General features: G+C 37.2%; 1 long non-coding RNA gene across 1 annotated transcript; it reads left to right on the top strand.

Annotated features, from left to right (window-relative positions):
- Positions 1-1,138: 1,138 nt before the first annotated feature.
- Positions 1,139-5,613, top strand: LOC112079719 (uncharacterized). Its single transcript, XR_002896031.2, has 3 exons — positions 1,139-1,168; positions 4,524-4,639; positions 4,863-5,613. It is a non-coding gene; the product is annotated as an uncharacterized lncRNA (long non-coding RNA).
- The last annotated feature ends 6 nt before the right edge of the window (positions 5,614-5,619 follow it).

Raw genomic sequence — 5,619 nt, 5'->3', positions numbered from 1 at the left:
TACTGAAACATAGACCTGACTGAAACATAGACCTTACGAAACATAAACCTATGAACATAACTTGACTGAAACATAGACCCGACTGAAACATAGACCTGACCTAAACATAGACCGACTAAACAAGACCTGACTGAAACATAGACCTGACTGAAACATAGACTGACTGAAACATAGACCCGACGAACATAGAACCCGACTAAACATAGACCTGACTTAAACATAAACCTGACTGAAACATAGACCTGACTGAAACTAGGACCGACTAAAACAAGACCTGACTAAACATAGACTGGACTGAAACATAGACTTGACTGAAACATAGACCCGACTGAAAACAAGACCTGACTGAAACATAGACCTGACTGAAACATAGACCTGACGAAACATAGACCTGACTGAAACATAGACCTGACTGAAACATAGACCTAACTGAAACATGAAAATAATCCAATGATATCACCGCTAGCCTGTTGTTGTGTCATGTGTCTGTAAGCAGATTGCTAACCATACTTTTATGCGATATATATATAATATATGCTATTTGTGTGCCAGGTAAAAACCTGAGAAAATATATTAAATAACCCGCCTTTGTAGACAAATGCTGATGACTGTCATGCCGTCAAGTGGGGCCCACTTTGTGGGTTCTAAACACAGATGATATGTTTTTGAAACCAAAGAATTGGTCTTATGTTATCTCACCAGATTCGAATAAAAGCAAAGGTATAAATACCAATGTTAATAAATAAACTTAGCCTTTAAAATATCCAGTTTCACACTTCCCCAAGACCTCACTGCTAGCTCACTACTGTGTTGATCGACAGGATGCGTTTCACTAGGCGATCTTTTTGTTTTTACAAGTGAGATTCTGGTCTGCTGCATGAGAGTAATCCACGATCTCTGACACAAAATGAGTACATTACGTTCAAAACCTGCCAAATAATCAAGTCACGAGTCTCAAGTCAAGTCGAGTCTGCATATATTTTATTTCTTATTTTAAGTCTAGTTTCAAGTCTGAAAGTGTGACTCCGACCACACCTCAGTCTGAGCTCTCCTCTCCAAACTCCCTCCAGGGGAAAAGTCATGAGCCGCTGAAGGACTGCCATAAGGAAGTTCGGGCACGCGCAGAGAACGACTGCCAGAGACATCGTCTGTCGACACCCTTTCCCTGGTCAGTACCCACACCGTACACACGGACAGAACTTAATATATAGTCATGAAACATTTAGAACCAACACAGGACAAAAATGTACGTGAAGAAGCCGAAAAATATAAGTCAGGAAACATTAAACCAAACACAGAATAGAATGTATATATAGTCATGAACATTTAAAACCAACACAGGACCAAATGTTATATATAGTCAATGGAACATTTAAAGAACCAACACAAATAGAATTTATATATAGAGTCAGAACATTTAGACCAAACACCAGAATAAAATGTATATATAGTCATGAACATTAGAACCAACACCAGGACCATAACTGATGTTATATATAGTATGAACATTTAAACCAACACAGACAGAATGTTATATATATCATGGAAACATTAGAACCAACACAGAATAGAATAAATATAGCTCATGGAACATTAAACCAACACAGACAGAATGTTATAATAGTCATGAACATTTAGAACCAAACACAGGACAGAATGTATAATATAGTCATGGAACATTTAGAACAACACAGACAGATGTATATATAGTCAGCGAACATTTAGAACCAACACAGAATAGAATATATATAGTCATGGAAACATTTAGGAACCAACACAGACAGAATGTATATATAGTCACTGAACATTTAGAACCAACCACAGAATAGAATTTATATATAGTCATGGAACATTTAGAACCAACCACAACAAAAGTATATATAGTCCATGAACATTTAGAACCAAACAGATAGAATGTTATTATATATCATGGACATTTAGAAACCATACAAGAACTAGGAATGTATATATAGTCATGAAACATTTAGAACCAACACATGACATAATGTTATATATATCATTGAACATTTAAACCAACACAGGACAAGAATTATATATATATGGAACATTAGAACACAGACGACAGCGACAAATTTATATAAGTCATGAACATTTAGAACAACACAGAATATGAATTATATATAGTCATGGAACATTAGAACCAACCACGGACATAATGTTATATTGATAGTCATGGATACATTTAGACCAACACAGGACAGAATTGATTATTAGTCATGGAAATTTAGAACCAACACAGAAAGAATGTTATAATAAGTCATGGAACATTTAGAACCAACAACAGACAGAATGTTATAATAGCTCATGAAAGGTATTAAACAACACAGGACAGATTATTAAGTCATGGAACATTGTAGAACAACACGAATAGAATGTTATATATATCAGGAACATTAAAACCAACACAGACAGATATGTTATATATAGATGGAACTTTAGAACCAACACAAGGAACAGAATGTATTATATTAGTCATGAATATTTAAGAACCAAACACAGAATAGAATGTTATATATAGCATGAGACATTTAGGAACCAACCACAGGACAGAAGTATATTAGTCATGGAACATTTAGAACCAACACAGAAAGAATTATTATATAGTCATGAAACTTAGAACAACACGAAGAATGTATATCATAGTAGTCATGAACATTTAGAACCAACACAGGACGAGTTATATAGTCATGGAACATTATAGAACCAACAGTAGAATTATAATATGTCAGAATTAACACCAAGAATGTGTATATATAGTCATGGAACATTAGAAACCAACACGAGACTAGAATGTTAATACTATCATGAACATTTAGAACCAACACAGATATCAGAATGTTATAGATTAGTCATGGAACATTAGAACCAACACAAGAGTTTAAAGCATGAATTTAGACACAGCGATTATAGTATAATTGACCAAACAACAAATGATATCATAGTATGAAATTAACCAACACAGAATAGATATGGTATATATAGTCATGGAACATTGAGAACCAACTACAGACAAATGTTATATATAGTCATGGAAACATTTAGAACCAACACAGGACATACATGTGTATATATAGCATGGAACAGTTAGAACCAACCACAGGACAGAATGTTATATATACGTCATGAACATTTAGAACCAGACACAGACAGAGTTATATATAGTCATGGAACATTAAACCAACACAGAAATAAATTAATATAGTTCATGGGAATTTAGAACCAACACAAGGACATAAGTTTTATAAGTCATGAAATTTAGAACCCAACACAGACCAGAATTGTGATATATATCAATGGAACATTAGAACCAACACAACAGGAATGTTATATATAGTCATGCAATGATTTAAACCAACAAATATTAGATAGTCATGGAATTAGACCACACATGCGTTATATATAGTCATGAACATTAGAACCCAACACAGAATAGAATGTTATATAATAGCATGAACATTTAGAAACACCAATAATCAGACTTACACACAGGACAGAAGTTGTATATATAGTCATGAACATTATAAACCAACACACGACAGAATGTTATATTTAGTCATGACAATTAGAACCACACGAGACATAAATGTATAGTATAGTCATGAAATTTAGAACCAACACAGATAGAATTTATAATATAGTCATGAAACATTTAAGACCAACACAGGACAGAATTTATATTATGTACATGGAACATTTGAACCAACAAGGACAGAAGATGTTATATTATAGTCATGAACATTTAGAACCAACAACAGACAATAATGTTTATATATATCAGTGGAACATTTAGTAACCACACAGAATAGAATGTTATAATAGTCATGGACATTTAAACCAACACAGGACATAATTTATATATAGTGAATGAACATTAGAACCAACATGGAGCAAATAGCAAAGTCATGCTTCTTGATGTTAACCTCATTCCTCTCGTAGTCCTGGCCTGGCCATCAGAGTGATCTGTGATGTTAACCCATTCTCTCCTGAGTCCTGGCCTGGCCATCAGAAGTATCCTGTGATGTTAACCCTATCCTCTCCTGTAGGTCCTGCCTGCCATCAGAGTGATCTGTGATGTTAACTTCCTCTCCTGTACGTCCTGGCCTGGCCATCAGAGTGATCTGTGATGTTAACCCATCCTCTCCTGTAGTCCTGGCCTGGCCATCAGAGTGATCGTTATGTTAAACCTCATTCTCTCCTGTAGGTCCTGCCTGGCCATCAGATGATCTGTGATGTTGAACCCATCCTCTCCTGTAGGTCCTGGCCTGGCCATCAGAGTGATCTGTATGTTAACCCTCTCCGTAGTCCTGGCCGGCATCAGAGTGATCTGTATTGTTAACCCTCTCCTGTAGTCCTGGCCTGGCCATCAGAGTGATCTGTATTGTTAACCCTCTCCTGTAGGTCCTGGCTGGCCATCAGAGTGATCTGTATTGTTAACCCCTCTCCTGATCCTGGCCTGGCCATCAGAGTGATTCTGTGAGTTAACCTCATCCCCTCTCCTGTAGGTCCTGGCCTGGCCATCAGAGTGATCTGTGCAGACGAGCCCTACATCTGTAAGGACTTTGCTGAGACCAACAACATCCTCAAGATCATCACAGACTTCTCTGCCATGGTCAAAAAGGTCAGAGAGCATCACTTGTCTACGACAGGAACATGGTGGTAATAACAGTTTGTCTCAATTCCATTTCAATTTGAACCAACTTAATTGTGACATCAAATTCTAGAATGGACTGTAGATGGAATTGACCCCAACTGTCCGTCTTCATGCACCAACATGCTGATAACTAACTCTAGTATGTCAGACTAGCTAATAATGATAATCATGACTTCCTCTGTCCCTCCAGCCCCACACGCTGCTGCAGAGAGTGAAGTCGTGTATATCAGACGAGGAGGAAGAGAAACTCCTGCAGATCACCAGTGTTCATTCACTCAATGCCTTCCTGCTGCCAATCAAGACTGTGGGAGTCCAGGTAACACACTTTATACAGTGTTCTCACACTCGGCACTGCTCGACCACGAGGCTGCTCTGTCTGTCTGTCTGAATGTGACCTCTGACTTCTATAAATGGACGGGTGGTCCCGGAAAATTGATCCCACTATCCTGGCGTTGCAAGAGCCACGCTTTATCAAGTGAGTGACAGAGGAACCACTGATCTACAGTTATCTTCTGGTCACCTGACTGAGGCCTCGCTTAATGGTCTGACTGCTCGTCTATAGTAGAGCAGGAATAGATGGCTTTATCCTGATTCTTAGTGCTGAGTGATTTAAGGTTGGTTCGGATTTGTAAAAAAAAAAAAACACAGTTTTCAATTTCGGTTTAGATTTTTTTTAACAATAGGTTAAAGGCATTGTGGGTGGAATGTTGTAAGACCACCTAATAAAACAATTGATGGTAGTGGCCTTTACTGCCACTAACCATCATTTATTCACATTACTTTACTTAAATAAAATATTTTTGATTCTGTATATTACATATTTGTTATTAGTATGATGATGACTTTATTATTTCATAAAAACCCCAGTGATGGTTGGCTAGTGACTGCCTTTTGTAGCTTATCACTATAAAGCTGTCCTGAGTGGCGCAGCGGTCTACGGCACTGCA

The sequence above is a fragment of the Salvelinus sp. IW2-2015 genome, unplaced genomic scaffold, assembly GCF_002910315.2.
Source record: "Salvelinus sp. IW2-2015 unplaced genomic scaffold, ASM291031v2 Un_scaffold9217, whole genome shotgun sequence".
Classification (NCBI taxonomy): Eukaryota; Metazoa; Chordata; class Actinopteri; order Salmoniformes; family Salmonidae; genus Salvelinus; species Salvelinus sp. IW2-2015.
This window is presented reverse-complemented; position numbering and strand designations above follow the sequence as displayed.